This window comes from Hyla sarda, chromosome 1 (assembly GCF_029499605.1).
Source record: "Hyla sarda isolate aHylSar1 chromosome 1, aHylSar1.hap1, whole genome shotgun sequence".
NCBI lineage: Eukaryota > Metazoa > Chordata > Amphibia > Anura > Hylidae > Hyla > Hyla sarda.
Window position 1 is genome coordinate 348,755,459 of NC_079189.1, and position 21,883 is coordinate 348,777,341.

Below are 21,883 nucleotides of genomic sequence, written 5' to 3' on the forward strand. Positions count from 1 at the left end.
TACGCACTTTTTAAAATATTTTAATCACAATTTTTCAGTCTTCATAGGGACTTATGTGTTACATGGGGGGCGGGTGTTCTGCTTCTCCAGTTTGTGCGCTGCATTTTGTGTCAGAAAATGCTGGAAGTTGCATTTAGTTACTAGATAACTATAACTCTCAGCATGCCCTGATACAGCCTTGTGTGGGTGTTGCAGCATGTTGCACTGTATAGTAGGACAGTTAAGGTTGTTGTGTAACATGCTGGGAGTTGTAGTTTTGGTTTGTGTCAGCTGCAGAGCCATAGGCTGTGTCAAGGAATACTGGGAATTAGTTAGTAACTACAACACCCAGCATGCCCTGATGCAGCCTATGGCTCTGCAGCTGACCTGAACCAAAACTACAACTCCCAGCATGTTGCACTTTATAGTTCTACAGTTTAGGTTATGGTGCAACATGCTGGGAGTTGTAGTTTTGGTTCGGGTGTGTTTGCGTGCAACTGTGGGGCTCTTGGTCAGCGAGTGAGTATGAAGGGGGTGGGATTCTGGGGGTGCAATTTAGTGCGGTGGCCAGAAGACACTAAAAATAAATAAAATTAGATGGCACAACTGGCGGCGGCAGTGCCCCCCCCCCCCCCACATCATACATTACATACACGCATCACAGATACATCATACACATATACACTCACACCATACATACACCCGCCACTGCCCCCCCACACATCATATATTACATACACACATCACGCATACACTCGTACTATACATATCCACACATCATACATACACCGCTGCCCACCCCACATCATACATTACATACACATCACACATAGACAGACATCATACACACATTATCCATTACATACACATCACACAGACAGACATCATACATACATTATACATTACATACACATAACACACATACACTCCCACCCTACATATACAACCACCCTTCCTGCCGCCGCCTGCATGCTCTGCCTCCTCACCTGAGCCGGCCATGAGTGGACATCAGAGCTGTAGTCCCGGCCGTTGTGACATGGGTTTGAAAATCTCACCTCACACCAGACGTCCTCTCCTCTCTCTCCCCCCTGCTCTGTTTTCCCCGTGCAAACATGCAACCTCCCCATGGTGGATTAGGTCCTGTGAAGAAAGAGCAGGGGGAGGGATAGAGCTGTGTGGGGGAGGGGAGTAGCTGTGTGCCGAGCTGTGGACATCCTTTCTCTCCCCCCTGTCTTCTTGTGTTGTGTAGCTGCGTCCTCCATCCTCCGGGAGGATTAGATATGGGGGCGTGGCTCAATTATGTTATGCAAATGTGCGACCTCGGGCTCTGCGGTCAGCTGGGGGCCACCGCCGCCCCCTCCATATACCCTGAGCGCCGGTGTGAGGTGCAGACTTGCATCCGCTCCTGCGCCTCACACCAGCAATAAAGAAAAATAAGGGGGAAGTCGGTCTGTCCCTGCTAGCCCGATACAGGGCTAAATCTATGAACAATTCACCTGCCCGGTGCCCAAAACTACTTGTCCCGAATGTCGGGCGATAGGATTTCCACATCCCTGATGTGTGTGTGTGTGTATATATGTATATATATGTGTGTGTGTGTGTGTGTGTATGTATATAGTGCATATTATATTTATATACAGTGCATATATTATATGTATATATAGTGTATATATAGTGTATGTATATACTATATATAGTGCATATATTGTATGTATGTGTGTGTGTATATATATATTGTGCATATAGTGTGTGTGTGTGTGTGTGTGTGTGTGTGTATATATGTGTAATATATATATAATATATATAATATTTAAATTAAATTAAATTAAATTTAGGCGCAGCACTCCAACAAAATAATTGGAGTGCTGCGCCTGTATCTGGTTCTTATCTTGGATGGACTCTGATCAAGTCCTTTGGGATGCTGGCACCATTTTTTGGTTGGACTGGATAAGTAGTGCTGCTTTATTTTGGGATTATATATATATAGCATATATATATATAGATATAGATATAGATATAGATATAGAGTGTGTGTGTGTGTATGTATGTATATATATATATATATATATATATATAGAGTGTGTGTATGTATGTATATATATATATATATATAGCGTGTGTGTGTGTGTATATATATATATATATATATATATATATATATATATATATATATATATATAATATAGCGTGTATGTATGTGTATATATATATATATATATATATATATATATATATATAGCGTGTATGTGTATATATATATATATATATATATATGTATATAGCGTGTATATATGTATATAGCGTGTATATAGCGTGTATATATATATATATATATATATATATATATATATATGCATATATAGCATATATATAAAATTTTCTGCTTCTTATATTATTTGAATGCATCTTTGCTGTTTTTTTTAAATGTATATTATATTTGTCTATATAATGGGTTAATATTAGAGTTAACATCAGCCACTATATATGTTCCCATGATCCTTTTTGTCTTTATGCCTGATGAGCACTAAACGTGTTGCATGTTAGGAATAAACTTCGTTTTACTATACCTGGTATCTGTGGTCACTCAGCGCCCAAAGTATTCTACTTCCGTTTGAAGGTGCCTGGTTTTATCTTGTTTCACATTGTGGAATGGCTGAAGTCACTGAGTCACTATCATCAGGGACTTTTTTTTTTATGAAGCCTCAAATGCACAGCGCTCTCTCCTCCACCTGAGCGGGTTGCTCATTTGAGGCAACAGGTTAGGGACGGCCACACACATCACATTCCCAGAATGATGATGATTCAGAGCATAGGGTTTGGGGTGGGCATATTTTTTAGTTTTGGCTATGCTCGGGGTCATCATTCTGGGAACATAAACCCTCTTATTTTACAGCCCACCCTACCCCACTTTAGCAACTTAGTGTACCCCATGTAACGCTCCTTGAGGGAGGGGGGGGGGGGGGCGCTGTTCTGGCTCCATGTAAATGCTCAAGGCCCCTGACACTGCTCCTGCTCTTTTGAGACCTGGTGTGCACCCGCAGAGCTGTTTTCATCCAAATATGAGGTATGTCCTTACTCCAAAGAAATGTATTTACAAATTGTGGGGGGCAATTTCTCCTGTCACCACTTGTGAAAATGAAAAATTTGGGGTAACCCCAGCATTTTAGTGTTAAAAATCAATTTTTTCCTTTTTCACGTTCCAATTTAACAAACATTTGTCAAACACCTGTAGGGTGTTAAGGCTCACTGTACCCCTTGTTACGTTCCTTGAGGGGTGTAGTTTCCAAAATAATGTGCCATATTTATTAAATTTTTTTGCTGTTAGGGCGCCATAGGGGCTTCCTAAATGCTATTCCTGTGAAACACCTAAAGGGTTAACACACTTACTGAATGTCATTTTGAATACTTTGAGGGGTGCAGTTTTTATAATGGGGTCATTTATGGGGTATTTCTAAGATGAAGACCCTTCAAATCCACTTCAAACCTGAACTGGGCCCTGAAAAATTCAGATTTAGAAAATTTTGTGAAAAATTGGAAAATTGCTGCTGAACTTTGAAGCCCTCTGATGTCTTCCAAAAGTAAAATCATGTCAACTTTATGATGCAAACATAAAGTAGACATAACCTAAACACAAACGTAGAAAATGTCATGAAAAAACTGTCTGATTCAGAATGACCTTAAGGACCAAGCCCATTTTAACCTTAAGGACCAGGCCAATTTTATTTTTGCATATAACTCCTTTATATTTACATCTACAGACCCATATAAGGGCATGTGTTTTTTTTTTTTTTTTTTTTTTTTTTTGGCGAGACCAATTGTTCTTTGTAATGAAACCTCTAATTGTACCATAAAATGTACGGCGAACCCCCAAATTTTTTTTTTTTAGGGAGGAACTTTAAATGAAAACCACAATTTTGCACATTTTTGAGGGTTTTGTTTTCACACTATACACTTTACGGTAAAAATGACATGTGTTCTTTATTCTGTGGGTCAATACAATTAAAATGATACCCATGGCTAGATTTATTTTATTTTTTTAAGCGGTACAAAAATCTAAAACTTTTTTTGTACAAAATCAGTAATCTAAAATCGCCCTATTTTGACCACCTATAACTTTTTAAATTTTTTCTATATATAGGGCGGTATGAGGGCTCATTTTTTGCGCCATCATCTGTACTTTATCGATACCACATTTGCATATATATAACTTTTAGATCATTTTTTCTATAACATATATTTTATTTTTTTTTATAAAATGTGACAAAAAAGCTGCATTTTTGTACTTTTTATTTTTTACGTTTACACCATTCACCGTACTGGATAATTAACATATTTTGATAGTTCGGACATTTACGCACACAGCGATACCAAATATGTTTATTAAAAAAATATGTTCATTTTTCTTTTTTTTTTTTTACACTTTATGTCCCCATAGGGGTCTATCTAGTGATATGTATAGGACATAGCACTACTATTATCAGTGATCTTCTGCTCGATCTCAGACCAGAGGAGAAGACCCCGGGAGAAGGCCGGAGCCAGGTGAGGGGACCTCCGGCCGCCATGCTGGATGATCGGATCGCCGCTGCGGGCAATCCGATCATCCATTCAAAGTACCGCACTGTTGCAGATGCCGTGATCTGTATTGATCACGGCATCTGAGGGGTTAATTGCGGACAGCCGCGCAATCGCGGATGTCACCCATTACCGGTGGGTCCCTGGCTACTGCTAGCAGCCGGAACCTGCCGTGTATGACACGAGCACTGTTCCGATGCTCGCGGTCATACACGGGACGTAAATGGTGCGCAAAGTCCCATCAAACCAGGATGCACATTTACGTCCTTGGTCGTTAAGGGGTTAAAGTGACAGTGGTCAGATGTGCAAAAAATGCCCGGGTCCTTAAGGTGAAAATGGGTCCTTAAGAGGTTAAAGGTGTATGGCACTTTTTTAATGTCACACACGTCTTTTATCCGAGTGTCTGTGGATGGATTTGATAAGGCTGCTTACATGCTACTTGACAGCTTGAACACTTTTGAAGAGGAAATTGTAGTCTCTGTAAATAGACACCCTTGTTATTAGGGACAAATATTTATGCGGGGTGCTGCATGCGAGATCACGGGGGTCCCCAGCTGCGGGACTCCCGCAATCAGGCATCTTATCCCCTATCCTTTGGATAGGGGATAAGATGTCTAAGCACCGGAGTACCCCTTTAAGGTAGGGTCACACGTGCCATATTTTTCAGTGTATTTGCTGCTGTATATATTCCTACCAATTGAAGTCATTGGGTAGCAAAATCTGCTGCATATTTTTCTACCCATTAACTTCAATGGGTAGGAAAATACGCAGTAGCAAATATGCAGCCAAATACAGCACATGTGACCTTACCCTAAGGGGTAAATCAGCCCAGTTACCGTGACAGTTGTTCTCTTTGACAGGTCACATGACCATTGAGCACACTATTAATGTTTAAAGATGCCCTACCAGACACCCTACTAGAAAACTGGGAGAAATTTATCATTTGCATAAAAATGGGAGCAAGTTTTGCTTCTTATCTGCACAAAGTTTTAACCCCTTAAGGACGCAGGACGTACTCAAACTGCCCCTTTTCCGAGTCCTTAAGGACTCAGGACGTTTGAGTACGTCCTGTCCATTCCCGGCCCCCCTGCCGCTAGCCGGAGGGGTGCCGGTGCCCGATGCCTGCTGAAATCTTCTCCTCCCCCCCCCCAATGTGAATGTACAGGGTACACTCACATGGGCGGAGGATTACAGTAAGTATCCGGCTGCAAGTTTGAGCTGCTCAAGCTGCCAGCGAGAAACTACTGTGAACCCCCGCCCGTGCGACTGTACCCTAAAAACACTACACTACACTAACACACAATAAAATAAAAAGTAAAAAACACTACATATGCACATACCCCTACACAGCCCCCCTCCCCTCCCCAATAAAAATGAAAAACGTCTGGTACGCCACTGTTTCCAAAACGGAGCCTCCAGCTGTTGCAAAACTACTCCCAGTATTGCCAGTTAGCCACTGACTGTCTAGGCATGCTGGGAGTTTTACAACAGCTGGAGGCCCCCTGTTTGGGAATCACTGGCATAGAATACCCCTTTGTCCACCCCTATGCAAGTCCCTAATTTAGGCCTCAAATGCGCATGGCGCTCTCACTTTGGAGCCCTGTCGTATTTCAAGGCAACAGTTTAGGGTCATATATGGGGTATCGCTGTACTCGGGAGAAATTGTGTTACATATTTTGGGGGGTATTTTCTGCTTTTACCCTTTTTAAAAATGTAAAATTTTGGGGAAAAGAGGCATTTTAGGTAAAAAAATGTTTATTTATTTTTTTACATATGCAAAAGTCGTGAAACACCTGTGGGGTATTAAGGTTCACTTAACCCCTTGTTGCGTTCCCCAAGGGGTCTAGTTTCCAAAATAGTATGCCATGTTTATTTTTTATTTTATTTATTTATTTTTTTTGCTGTTCTGGCACCATAGGGGCTTCCTAAATGCGGCATGCCCCCAGAACAAAATTTGCTTCCAAAAAGCCAAATGTGACTACTCCTCTTCTGAGACCTGTAGTGTGCCAGCAGAGCACTTTTCACCCCCATATGGGGTGTTTTCTGAATCGGGAGAAATTGGGCTTCAAATTTTGGGGGGTATTTTCTACTATTACCCTTTTTAAAAATGTTAAACTTTTGGGAAACCAAGCATTTTAGGGAACATTTTTTATTTTTTATTTTTTTACATATGCAAAAGTCGTGAATCACCTGTGGGGTATTAAGGTTTACTTTATCCCATGTTACATTCCCCGAGGGGTCTAGTTTCCAAAATGGTATGCCATGTGGAGTTTTTTGCTGTTCTGGCACCATAGGGGCTTCCTAAATGTGACATGCCCCCCAAAAACCATTTGTCGCTCCTTCCCTTCTGAGCCCTCTACTGTGCCCGCCGAACAATTAACATAGACATATGAGGTATGTCCTTACTCGAGAAAAATTGGGTTTCAAATACAAGTAAAAATTTTCTCCTTTTTACCCCTTGCAAAAATTCAAAAATTGGGTCTACAAAAACATGCGAGTGTAAAAAATGAAGATTGTGAATTTTCTCCTTCACTTTGCTGCTATTCCTGTGAAACACCTAAAGGGTTAAAATGCTGACTGAATGTCATTTTGAATACTTTGGGGGTGCAGTTTATATAATGGGGTCTTTTATGGGGTATTTCTAATATGACGACCCTTCAAATCCACTTCAAACCTGAACTGGTCCCTGAAAAAAGAGAGTTTTAAAATTTTGTGAAAAATTGGAAAATTGCTGCTGAACTTTGAAGCCCTCTGGTGTCTTCCAAAAGTAAAAACACGTCAATTTTATGATGCCAACATAAAGTAGACATATTGGAAATGTGAATAAAATTTTTTTTATTTTGAATATCCATTTTCCTTACAAGCAGAGAGCTTCAAAGTTAGAAAAATGCTAAATTTTCAAATTTTTCATCAAATTTTGGGATTTTTCACCAAGAAAGGATGCAAGTTACCACACAATTTTACCACTATTTTAAAGTAGAATATGTCACGAAAAAACAATCTCTGAATCGGAATAACTAAAAGCATTCCAGAGTTATTAATGTTTAAAGTGACAGTGGTCAGAATTGCAAGGTGAAAAAGGGCTCAGTCCTTAAGGGGTTAATATCCTATAGCAGAACTTTTTAATCAGCTCGTACCAGAAAGTTAAGCAGATTTGTACATTACTTCTCTTAAAATCTTAATCCTTCCGGTACTTATCAGCTGCTGTATACTACAGAGGAAGTTCTTTTTTCTTTTTGAATTTCTTTTCTGTTTGACCACAGTGCTCTCTGCTGACACCTCTGTCCATGTCAGGAACTGTTCAGAGCAGGATATGTTTGCTATGGGGATTTGCTCCTACTCCAGGCAGTTCCTGACATGGACAGAGGTGTCAGCAGAGAGCACAGTGGTCAGACAGGTAAGAAATTCATAAAGAAAAGAACTTCCTTTGGACTATACAGCAGCTGGTAAATACTTGAAAGAATTAAGATATTTTTTTAATAGTAATTTACAAATAAAGAAGTGTATAGTCCAGCTCACTCCCTCAGCCCGTCGTGCCAGGACCGGCGTGGGCAACACCGACTGGAACCGACAAGCAAAAGCAAAATGTCCAGCGCGAATGTCAAGGAACAGGATGTTTTATTCCAATAAAAGCCAAAAAGACCAGGAGAACATGACAAGGTGACGCATGTCGGTCCTAAGACTGGACCTTAGTCATACACTAGCATACAGTGAGTACAAACCTTATATAGGTGGCCCCTCAAGCAACGACCAGTAATCCGGCCGCGGCTGAATTGGGTCCTCCTCCTCTTTCGTGACATGGGGGTGACAGGTAAAGGCCGGAGAAAGGAGGAGAAACGACAAGAAAAAAGACCAGGAAAAAGCCAAGGTAAAGAAGTAGGGAAGAGAAGAAAAAGGGGAAGGAAGAACAAGAAGAAAGAAAAAAGAAAAAGAGGAGAAATAAGAGTCATGGGCAGTCACCCTCACGTAACGGAAAAAGGTTACAATCTTAGACAATACAAAAATATATAAATTTTTTTTTTATATAAATGTTTATTACATGTAACTGGAGTATTTTAAAAGTCAATTATAAAACACATAATCATACTCTAAGACTACTCCCCTGGCAACCAGAGGGAGAAAAAAAAAAAAAAGGAAAGGAATGAACTATAGTTATGGTTTTATATGGAGAAAATATATTCAACGGTGAACAATAAATTGAATGATATTCACATTTTGCCTATTAAATGAAAAAATACATAATATAATAGTGTATAGTGTATATCAATCACTCTCTCAAAAGAGAAAAAATACTGCATCCTATGAAACCATAACATAGATACTCTTACAGAATCAGCACGTGTCTTAATAAAACTGGTACACTGAAACCGGCAAGGGAAAAGGGAGGGGAGAAGGGGGGGGGGGGGGGGGGGAGGGGAGAAAGAAAGACTAGAGTAGAATAGTCATAGGCATCATTGTTGATAGAAACAAAGAGAATAACAATAACAATATAGTGGAGAGAAAATAAACCCCAATATAGAGTACCCATATAGATAGATAACAGGTAAGTCACATGTTGAGGCAAACGGAAGGGATAAAGCTGTACGAATTTCAGCCAGTATAACTAATAGTGGGGAATGGTATCCATCCTTTTGTTGAGACCCTGAGGGACACGGCTGTCCAATCTCAAAATCCAATAGACCTCTCGGTCCAGGAGCTTGAGCTTGACATTGCCACCCCTAATAGGTGGGCTAACTCGTTCCAACCCCTGTAGCATAAGAGGTGATGTATTGCTAGCATGTACCTCAGCTATGTGCCTGGAGACCATAGATATATGTCTTGAGTTAAAATGGGGTATATCCGAAATGTGCTTTTGGATACGTACCTTGAGAGGAGTCTAAGTGCACCCCACATACTGGAGATGACAATCTCTACAGGTAAGGACATAGACAACGTACGGTGTGTTGCAGTTAATATATGCATTGATTCTGTGGGTGTCGCCCGTAGTAGTCGACACCACCGAATCCGAATTCTGCATAAAACCGCAACACACGCACCTGCCATGTCCACACCTGTAGGATACAGTATAACGCAGCCCGGTCGGCTGCGATTTGTGCTGTGTAGAGAATAAACTGGGTGAAATTCTTTGACAGATGGTCGGGGCCCTTCTGGATATACATTTATATCCTATAGGGAACACTCCTTGGAAGGCGGGATTACATAGAACAATTGGCATATATTTATGTATGAGGTTACAAATCTGTTTGTATTCAAGACTATACTTAGTACAGAAGACCACCAGAGAATCATTTTTCTTCTCTTCCCTACTTCTTTACCTTGGCTTTTTCCTGGTCTTTTTTCTTGCCGTTTCTCCTCCTTTCTCCGGATTTTACCTGTCACCCCCACGTCACAAAAGAGGAGGAGGACCCAATTCAGCCGTGGCCGGATTACTGGTCGTTGCTTGAGGGGCCACCTATATAAGGTTTGTACTCACTGTATGCTAGTGTATGACTAAGGTCCAGTCTTAGGACCGAAACGCGTCACCTTGTCATGTTCTCCTGGTCTTTTTGGCTTTTATTGGAATAAAACATCCTGTTCCTTGACATTTGCGCTGGACATTTTGCTTTTAATTTACAAATAGTAATAGTAATTTTTTTAATAGTAATCTACAAAGGAATTTACAAATCAGTTTTTCTTTCTGGCACCAGTTGATGATAAAAAAAAATAAAAAAATATTGCTTTTAAAAGGGTACTTTTTTTTTATTTTTAACAGCTCACTGTGAAAATCCCAGTGGGAGGATAGAAAGCAAACCTGCTTGTTGTGCAACTAGAATCACAAGGATAGTGTGGGCTAGTAATTGATAACTTGTTCTGTAACTTTTCTCATGTAACATTTATTTACATAGACAGGTTGTAACCCTAGGGGTTATTAAGTACTGATGTCATTGTGCTATGTAACGGAGCAAACATTTGCTCATTTTTTGCTGCTACAATGATTAAATGGGCACTGTCGGATGCAAAAACTTTTGATATCTTGTAAAGCATGCAAAACCAATAGGTTTTACAATTGCTTTCATCAGAAAATGTTCAATATTTCATACTGAAAAAGCCAAACAGCTGCCCCCCTGCCTGCTTGGACACATACTAGTCCTGCTGTGTCCATGCATCATCACCTATGTCATGGACACACTTCCTTGATTGACAGCTGTGAGCGCAGGGCTCACAGCTGGAGGAAAAATCCTCCCACTGTCAGCTTGTGTCCCGCTACGGTAAGTGAGGACAAGCTGGGAGTTGTAGTTTTGCTAATGCTAGGGGAGATGTGAGCAGACAGCATACTGAAAGAGGGGGTGGAGACCTTCAGTGAGGCCACGTTTCCTCCCTTTGAGAGGAATTCAGACTAGTGAGCTAAATTAAAAGTGTAATAAAAAATAAATAAAGGTGCTAGACACATAAAAATGTGTTGTACATGGTCAGGATTAGGTACTGAGTGATATATTAAAAAAAAGTTTTTTGTTGTTGTTGGGTCTGACGGTTTAAACCTATTCCTATGCTAAACCCTTTTCTAAATGTTTAGAATTTGTAGGATCCTTTTACAAATGTCTAACTATAGGCTGTACCTGGACTTACTGCTTTAAATGGGCACTGTCAGATTAAAAAAAAAATTAAATAAAATAAAGTTTTTTTAAATGTTCTACATCTTGGCAAAACATTAAGTTTTCTAATCTAACTATCTATATTCTAAACGAAATGGGGGAAATTTATCAATGTTGGTGTAGGTAGAAGTTTTCTTGTAGGTCGTTTTGGTTTGTCTAAATTTGGTGCAATTGCACCAAATTTACCATACTTGTGCAAGGCACATGACAAATTTTGTTGGAAAAGTGTACACAGGGGTTTTATTCTATTGCTTTGAAGCCAGGATTCCTTTTTGAGGTTTTTTTGTCCACCAGCAAAGACGCCAGAAAAACTCACAGCTTTTTCCTGCGTTTTGTCAGTTTTTCTTGCATTTTTTTTCTTACGTTTTTGCTGGTGTGGGGAAACAGTCATTTTTGTCCCCTGTGGCATTTTTTTTTACTGCCTTCAGGGTACCATTCCATGGGTCGGGTGCAGAACGCCTGGTCCACAGAGTGTAAGGAGGTGAGGAGTGATGTATAGCATATACAGGGTGCAGAGCATTACTACTTACCTATGCCGGCTGTATAGTATACAGGGGTGCATAGTGTACCAATGTATACTATACAGGAGACCAGCAAGGAAAGAGTTAACCCACACTGCTGCTGAGCAGTTCTGGGTTGTCTTTCTGCGCTATTCTGTATATGCAGCTGTCTATAGATGACTGTAATATAAAGGATACAGTGGGCAGATGTCAACAATTGGAGGCTCCCTGTTTAGGAACACCCCAGGGGAGAGTGCCAAAATTGTACTAGCCTTTTATTCATTTTTTTTTCTTCTCATTTTAGATGCGTGAATGGTGAGGACTACGTCTGATTCGTTGGATTGCGACGATGAACAGTGTTTTTTTTAAGTGTCATTAAAAGGGTTAACGAGGGCTGTGGGGAGGGAGTGTTTTTATTAAAAAAAAAAAAAAATACATTTTAAATGTGTTGTGTTTTTTATATTTGAATTTTCAGGCTTTGTAGTGGAAGCAGTCTTGTAGACAGAATCCATTACTAAGCCTGGCTTAGCATTAGCCCCAAAATCAGTTAGCGCTAACGCCCAATTATTACCCCAGTACCCACCGCCACTGGGGTCCTGGAAAGAGCCGGTAACAACAGGCCCAGAGCATCAAAAATGGTGCTCTTGGGCCTAGGCGGTAACAGGCTGGCGTTATTTAGGCTAGGGAGGGCCAGTAACTATGGTCCTTACTCACCCTTGTAACGTCAGGCTGTTGCTGCTTGGTTGGTATCTGGCAGTTACTGAAAATATGGGGAACCCTATGCGTTTATTTTTAAAATATATAAATAAATAAAAACGCACAGGGTTCCCCATATTTTCAGTATCTGCCAGATTCCAACCAAGCAGCAACAGCCTGACATTAACAGGGTGGGCGAGGACCATTGTTACTGGCCCTCCCCAGCCTAAATAACGCCAGCCTGTTGCCACCTAGGCCCAAGAGTGCGATTTTTGACTCTCTGTGCCTGTTGCTACCGGCTCTTCCCCGAATCTGTGTGGAGGTGGTTACCGGGGTAATAATTGGAAGTTAGCACTAGCTAACGCTTAGCCCTGGCTTAATAATGGATTCAGTCTATAAGACAGCTTCCACTACTAAGCCTTAAAATTCATTTATGAAAACACGACACATTGAAGAAAAATGTTTTATTTAACCCCTTAAGGACACATGACGTACTGGAACGTCATGTGTCCACTCCCGATCTATAACGCGGGGCCACGGCTAATAGCGCGCGGCATTGATCGCTGTGCCGCGCGCTATTAACCCTTTAGACGCGGCGTTCAAAGTTGAACGCCGCGTCTAAAGTGAAACCGAAAGCATGCCGGCTAGCTCAGTGGGCTGTTCGGGATAGCCGCGGTGAAATCGCGGCATCCCGAACAGCTGACAGGACAGCGGGAGGGCCCCTACCTGCCTCCTCGCTGTCCGATCGCCGAATGACAGCTCAGTGCCTGAGATCCAGGCATGAGCAGTCATGCGGCAGAATCATCGATCACTGGTTTCTTATGAGAAACCAGTGATCAATGTAAAAGATCAGTGTGTGCAGTGTTATAGGTCCCTATGGGACCTATAACACTGCAAAAAAAAAGTGCAAAAAAAAAGTGAATAAACATCATTTAACCCCTTCCCTATTAAAAGTTTGAATCACCCCCCTTTTCCCATAAAAGAAAAAACACAGTGTAAATAAAAATAAAAATAAACATAAATGGTATCGCCGCGTGCGGAAATGTCCGAATTATAAAAATATATCGTTAATTAAACCGCACGGTCAATGGCGTGCGCGCAAAAAAATTCCAAAGTCCAAAATAGTGCATTTTTGGTCACTTTTTATATCATGAAAAAATGAATAAAAAGCGATCAATAAGTCCTATCAATGCAAAAATGGTACCGTTAAAAACTTCAGATCACGGCGCAAAAAATGAGCCCTCATACCGCCCCATACACGGAAAAATAAAAAAGTTATAGGGGTCAGAAGATGACAATTTTAAACGTATACATTTTCCTGCATGTAGTTATGATTTTTTCCAGAAGTCCGACAAAATCAAACCTATATAAGTAGGGTATCATTTTAATCGTATGGACCTACAGAATACATATCAGGTGTCATTTTTACCGAAAAATGTACTACGTAGAAACGGAAGCCCCCAAAAGTTACAAAACAGCGTTTTTTTTTAAATTTTGTCGCACAATGATTTTTTTTCCCGCTTCACCATAGATTTTTGGGCAAAATGACTGACGTCATTACAAAGTAGAATTGGTGGCGCAAAAAATAAGCCATCATATGGATTTTTAGGTGTAAATTTGAAAGAGTTATGATTTTTTAAAGGCAAGGAGCAAAAAACGAAAATGCAAAAACGGAAAAACCTCCGGTCCTTAAGGGGTTAAAACACTCCCCTACAGCACTCGTTAACCCTTTTATTGAAATAAAAAAACGCTGGTCATCGTCACAGTCCACCGTATCTGATGTAGTCCTCCACATTCACGTATCTGAAATGAGAAGAAAATAAAAACAAGAAATATGGGTTCTCTCCCCTTGGGATGAGCGCACATAATGCAGTGTTCCTAAACAGGGCGCCTCCAATTGTTGCTAAACTACAACTTTGGTCATGGGGGGGGGGGGCTGTAGTTAAACAACAGCTGGAGTCTCCCTGTTTGGGAGCACACTGCCAGAAAGTCTCTGTTACCATTATGCAAAATGCATAATGAGAACAGTCAGGCCTGGACTGTGTAGCTCCGCCACCTGTATGACATCATCATTAGGGTGCAGAGCAAGAAAGGTCCAAGGGGGTCTCAGGAGTGAGACCCCCTTTCAATCTGTCCCTCTGCCCTTGGACTACTACTCCCATCATGCAAATATAGAACCTCCCCCCTTGCTCTACCGTACACTCCTTCTCTACCTCACAGGAAAAGTGGACGTAGGGATTTTGTTCTATTGCTTTGAGGTTAGATTCCATCGAGGTTTTTTGTCAATCAGCAAAAATGCAAGAAAAACTGTGAATGCGGAGGACTATGTCAGATTTGGTGGATTGCGACAATGAACAGCTTTTTATTTTTATTTTTTTTAAATGTCAATAAAAGGATTAACTAGGGCTATGAGGGAGTTTTTTTTTTTATAATTTTTTTTTTTTCAATGTGTTGTGTGTTTTATAATTGAATTTTCAGACTTAGTAGTGGAAGGCGTCTTGTAGACAGAATCCATTACTAAGCTGGGGCTTAGCGTTATCCCCCAAAACAGCTAGCACTAGCCCCCAATTATTACCTCGGTACCCACCGCCACAGGGGTTCCGGGAAGAGCCGGTACCAACAGGCCCAGAACATCAAAAATGGTGCTTCTGGGCGTAGGCTGTAACAGACTGGCGTTTAGGCTGGGCAGTGCCAGTAACAATGGTCCTCTCCCACCCTGGTAACATCAGGCTGTTGCTGCTTGGTTGGTATCTGGCTGATGCGGAAAAAATGAGGGAACCACACATGTTTTAACCCAGCCTGTTACCACCTAGGCCCAGGAGCACCATTTTTGACGCTCCGGGCCTATTGGCTCTTCCCGGCACCCCTGTGGCGTTGGGTTCCCGGGGTAATAATTGGAAGTTGGCGCTAGTTGATTTTGGGGCTATCGCTAAGCCCTGGCATAGTAATGGATTCAGTCTAGAAGACGGCTTCCACTACTAACCCTGAAAATTCAATTATAAAAAACACCGACACATTGAAAAAAAAATTTATTTAAAAAAAAAAACTCTCCCACAGCCCTCGTTAACCATTTTATTGAAAAAAAATAAAAATGCTGGTTATCGTTGCAGTCCATGGAATCTGACATAGTCCTCCGCATTCACCTATCTGAAATGACAAGAAATGTGAGTTAGTACATGAGTTAGTAAATTTTTTGTGCTCTCCCCTGGGAAGAGCGCACATAATGCAGCGTGTTCCTAAACAGGGAGCCTCCAATTGTTGCTAAACTACAACTCCCATCATGGGGGGCTGTAGTTAAGAAACAGCTGGAGGCACACTGGTTGCAAAACACAGAGTTTGTTACTTAACTCAGTGTTTCCCAACCCGTGCGCCTCCAGCTGTTGCAAAACTACAACTCCCAGCATGTACAATTTATCAGTGCATGCTGGAAGTTATAGTTTTGCAACAGCTGGAGGCACACAGGTAGGGAAACACTGTGTTAGGAAACAGACAATGTTTCCCAACCAGTGTGCCTCCAGTTGTTGCAAAACTACAACTCCCAGCATGCCCAGGCAGCCGAAGGGCATGCTGAGAGTTGTAGTTTTGCAACAACTGGAGGAGAACAGTTTGGAGACCACTGTGTAGTGGTGTCCAAACTGTAGCCCTCCAGATGTTGCAAAACTACAACTCTCAGCATGCCCAGACTGCAAAGGCATGCTGGGAATTGTAGTTCGGCAACATCTGAAGGGCCAGATATTACAGAACTACAACTCCCAGCATGCCTGGACTCTCTGGGCATGCTTGGAGTTGTAGTTTTGCAACATCTGGAAGAGCACAGATTGGAGACCACTGCACAGTGGTGTCCAAACTGCGGCCCTCCAGTTGTTGCAAAACTACAACTCCCAGCATGCCCAGACAGACAAAGGCTGTCTGGACATGCTGGGAGTTGTTTTGAAACTTCCAGAAGCGGCAGTGAAGAGCTTCACTGTTGCCTCTGATGCAGATGCCGCCGCCTCCTCAACTTACCCGCCGCCGCCAACCCGTATGCCTCCAGCTGTTAAGAGCCTGCTGCCACTCGGTAAGTGCCGCGGTCCCCGCCGCAGCTCTCGGCGTCATCTTCCCCTGCTCTGCCCAGACTTCTAGCGGAGGGCAGAGCCGGGGAAATGAACTTTACCCCCAGTCAGCTCATTCACTGTGATGGGTCCACAGGGACCAATCACAGTGATTGCTGACCAGGACCATCGATAGATGGTCCTGGGGGGTGTTTCAGAAGTTGTCCCCTGCTGGAAACAGCAGGACTTCTTCCAGTTAACCCGTGTGATGCCACGCATCGCCGGGTTAACTGAATGCCGTTTATAAAGGACCTGCGCAATCCGCCGTCAACGGCATTATGCAATGCGGATCGCAGCAGATCTCCAGAATGATCTGCTGCAATCCGCATTTAAATAAAAAAAAAACGGTGGTACATGCGTCTACATCGTGCTGCCACCGGCTCCTATATATACTGTCATAATTCATAATCCCCGCCGGGAGATGGGAGCTCTGATTGGTGGATAGCTATTGACCAATCAGAGCTCCCCTCTCCCGGTGGTGGGGATTATGAATTATGACAGTGTATATAGGAGCCGGTGGCAGCGCAGTGTAGCCGCATGTACCGTCGGCCTTTACAGTTAATAAATGCGGATCGCAGCAGGTCTCTAGCTAATGACCCGGTGCGAACTGCACCTCAGCCCATGGACTACAGCTCCCATCATGAGCAGAGTCTGTCCATGATGGGAGTATTAGTAGTTCTAAATGTACCGCAGCCAGGGGATGTGCAAGTTCCATCGCTCAGCAGCTTCGCCGTTCCATGATAGGGGTAGTAGTCCAAGGGGCAGATCGCAGCAGATCATTCTCCAGAGACCTGCTGCGATCTGCATTTATTAACTATACAAGCCGGCGGTACATGCGGCTACACTTCGATGCACGCTGACTCCTATATGCAGTTCTTAGAATTCATAATTCCCGCAGGGAGACGGGAGCTCTGATTGGTTAATAGCTTTTCCCCAATCAGAGCTCCCCATCTCACGGCGGCGGGGATTATGAATTATGACAGTGTATATAGGAGCCGGTTGCAGCGTAGTGTAGCCGCATGTACCGCCGGCTTTTACAGTTAATAAATGCGGATCGCAGCAGGTCTCTAGATAATGACCCGGTGCGATCTGCACCTCAGCCCCAGGACTACAACTCCCATCATGGGCAGAGTCTGTCCATGATGGGAGTAGCAGTCTTTACTGTGCCAAAATAGACACTTTGGTACGTGTCCTCCGAGGTGGTGTATATTTGCGCAATAAAATGCTGTTTGCTCTTTTTTTTTTTTTTTTTTTTTTTTGTGCAAAAAAAATACGCAGTTGGTAAATTGATTCTACAGTAGAAAATGCTCTATGGTAAACTTAACCGTAGAAAAGGTGATGAAGAATTCTATCAAAATTTGCACAAAAAAAATGCAAAAAACACTTGCGTATATTTTTGCGCAAAAAAAAATAGACCCAAAACAGCTCTATCTACTTACATATACACACACACGTTGAGTTTTATATATGTATGTTCCAGCATCACGTCCAAACGGCTAAAGATATTATCATGAAACTTGGCACACATGTTACTTATATGTCAACAACAAACATAGGATAGGTGATTTAACCCTTACTCACCCCCATTTGCCAGGGGCGGGGTTTATGTTTAAAGTCCCATACGAGTCTATGGGAAATATATGTTACTGTATAACTTCCAAACGGCTGGAGATATTTCAATAATACTTGGTCACATGTTACTTATATGTCCACTTAAAATATAGGATAGTTAATTTAACCCTTAAATACCCCCATTTGTGAGGGTTGGGGTTTTTGTTTAAAGTCCCATGCAAATCAATGGGAAATGTATGTTCTCACATAACTTCTGTACGGCTGGAGATATTTCAATAACTGGTACACATATTACAGGTCTGGATAGGAGGAAGGGATGGGAGGTCGGGATGTGACAACAATATATGAGGACGGGATATGAAGTCAAAAGCTTCCTCCTTTTTGTTTATTTTCCTCCCCAACAAGGATTAGGAAGGAAAAACCGGGCAACGCCGGGTACTCGGCTAGTATACAATAAATTCCCCCCCCCCAATGTGTGTATGTTCCATAATAAAGTCCAAACGGATAAAGATATGAACATGAAACTTGGCACACATGTTACTTATGTCAACAACAAACATATGATAGGTGATTTAACCCTTACTCACCCCCATTTGCCAAGGTCGGGGTTTTTGTTTAAAGTCCCATTCAAGTCTATGGGAAATATGTTACTGCATAACTTGCAAACGGCTGGAGATATTTCGATACTTGTTCACATGTTAATTATATGTCCACTTAAAATATAGGATAATTTAACCCCTAACTACCCCCATTTGTGAGGGTCGAGGTTTTTGTTTAGTCCCATGCAAATCAATGGAAAATGTATGTTCCCACACAACTTCTGTACGGCCGGAGATATTTCAAAACCTGGTGCACATATTACAGGACGGGATGGGAGGTCGAGATGGGAGTACTGGGTATGAAGATGGGATATGGCGTTGGGATATGACAACAATATATGGCGGTGGGATATGAAGTCAAAAGCTTCCTCCTTTGTTGATTTTCCTCCCCAACAAGGATTAGGAAGGAAAAATCGGGCAACGCCGGGTACTCAGCTAGTTATTGATAAAGGGGCAGGCTGGACGAAAGGTAGATGGCAAGGTTATTGGTGCTAGTACAGCAGTGGCAACACCCCCATTGCTAGTTTTTGCAAATTAGCTACATACATTTTTGCTCATATTTTCTGAACAGCTGGATGGATATGGATGAGGTAAACATTATTAAAAAGAGGTCACCCGTATTATAATCCTGTGTATTCAGGTTAGTGCGGGGCATCCTCCTGTCAGTTTCGCTTTAAAGGGGTTGTTTGAGGAAAACCATTTCAGCTCCCTAATAAATAAACATATATTGCTATATAACATTATTTTACTACTTACTGTGGTCTTTCATGCTTTCGTTCTGCTTTTGGTACAAACTGTTTACTTTGTTGTCTTTATTAGTCTAACTTTCTTTGTGGTGTACATCCTGTAACACACTTCCTGTTCCTATGTAAACTCTAGCATGAATTCTCAGCTAGCGTTTCCTGGCCGGACAGAATGTTGGGCTATTGAAGACAACAAAGTTGACGGTTTGCATCAGAACCAGAAAAAAAGCATGAGAGACTACATAAAGGCAGTTAAGTAACATGCGACTTCTGGTTCTGGCATGCTGATGTAAGGACCTGTGTGGAAGTTCTCAATCCTAGGATGCATATTTTCACCTGTTTCTGTACACATTAACCGCAAATTAACCGCGGAAATATTCTCAGAACACTTTGCAGTATATTGGAGGCTGCAGTGTCCGTGCAGTCCTAGTGCCGCACTTGGAATCTCTGGGTGGAAATTTTCTGCCCCGAGATTCCGCAGTGTGTACCTAGCCATACCAGATTTAAATTCCTCTCCAATTCCTCAAGTGTGAACATGCCCATACAAGGCATGAATATCTTTATAATAAATTGCATGTTTTTTTTTTTTTTTTTTTTTTTTTTTTTTCTCCCAAGTACAGGCACTTGTTATAGTTGAATAAGCTAGACCCTCTTTTCAAACCCAAACCCGCCCCTATCTTTGTAACAATTGTACTCTGCCCGAAAGCTGGTCACTTTGGAGACTATCTCCAACAAACTTATGTATGTTACTTACTAGATCATGCAGATTCTTTACATTTTGTTTGTCTAGCTTCCGTATTTGGCTCTCGAATCACTCTGTCATGATGATCAATCAGTGTGACATTCACTGCTCAGGAAGGGGCATATCCAAGGCAAGAACTGAGCCCAGCCTCACTCGCCGTGCATTCACTTCCTCCCTGAGTCTACTGTGCTGGGTCTTTTCATCTAACCACTGCAGGCTGCTTTGTAACCTCCTCCTTTCTGTTTTCAGATAGGAATCATACAGGAGTGAGCACAGAGATGTGGTAGTCCTGCTTAATTTCCTGGACTTTGTCCTGGCCTGTGCTTCTGCTCGGACAAAGATGATGCTGCAGCTGGACAGGGTTGTGTTCTGGATCGTCTGGGGTCCCCCGTAGGGACTACTTGAAAATCAGGGTTTAAAGGACAACTGCAGCGCAATATACACTTATCCCCTATCTACAAGATAGGGAATAAGTGTTTCATTGCGGGGGGTCCGACCGCTGGGACCCCCCTCGATCTCCCTAACGGGGCGCCGCCATTAGCGCTCATGGTGACGTAGCGTCGACCTAGAGGTCGACTATGATGCCCTGTCTCCTCCCCGTCCCCATACAGTTCTATGGGGGAGATGGGAAGGCACGAACGCTGCCTCCCCGCCTCTCCCATAGAGATGTATGGAGGAGGCATGCCGGCCGCAACGTCATGCTGAAGGATACGTTGCGCAATAAAGAAACAGCCAGATCCTTTTTTTTCAAAAATATCGAATGTTTTCACTTTTATGCCTAGCTCCACCAAACGACAATGCATAGTGAGCCCTTTCCAACAGACAACATGGTACTTCTTCTCAAAGGCACCCTAAGTAACCGTAAGTTGAAACCTCTGGTTTTTATTCATTTATTGATACCTTGGCAAACACCGTGAATTCATATTTACAACATACCTACCAATCTACGCTATAAGTTGTACCCCATGTCAGGGTATTATAAAATGCCTAGCTCTCTCTTCCATATACAAACACTACTTCCTTATTGTGAGGGATCTTATTATAATACATCCCATGTTTCCGAGACTTTTTTTTTTTTTTTTACCCCTATCTTTTTGTTTTATTGTTTTTCTACTGAGTAACGATCATGGCTTTGGCCCCTAACCTACACTCCTCTTATGAGAAAAGCTCAAAAATATTGTTAAAGGGGTTCTCCACTGGAAAACTTTTTTAAAATCTTAATCCTTCGAGTACTTATCAGCTGCTGTATGCTCCACAGGAAGTTATTTTATTTTTGAATTTCCTTTGTCTCACCAAAGTGCTATCTGCTGACACCTGTGTCCATTTTAGGAACTGTTCACGGCAGGATAGCTTTGCTATGGGGATTTGCTTCTACTCGGGACAGTTCCTAAAATGGACAGAGGTGTCAGCAGAGAGCACTGTAGTCAAACAGGAAGGAAATTCAAAAAGAAAAGAACTTTCAATGGAGCATATAGCAGCTGATAAGTACTGGAAGGATTAAGATTTTTAAATAGAAGTAATTTACAAATCTGTTTTAACTTTCTGGCACCAGAAAAAAAATTTGTACTTTCACCTGTACCATGTATGACTTGCTTGTACAATAATCTTCCTGTTTACTAGAAATTGTATTTAACAATAGATGGAAATAGTTAAAAATAGATCTTTATGTTTGAATAACCCCTAGAGGACACAGGGCATACAGGTACGCCCTTGGCGCCTGGGACTTAGCCCATATACGTGTATATCCTTCGTCCTGC

General features: G+C 41.9%; 1 protein-coding gene across 1 annotated transcript in view; it reads left to right on the top strand.

Moving 5' to 3' along the window:
* The window catches only part of TTC39B (tetratricopeptide repeat domain 39B), a 170,674-nt gene that overhangs the window by 34,318 nt on the left and 114,473 nt on the right, over positions 1–21,883 (top strand). The gene's annotated exons all lie outside the window — the stretch shown is intronic.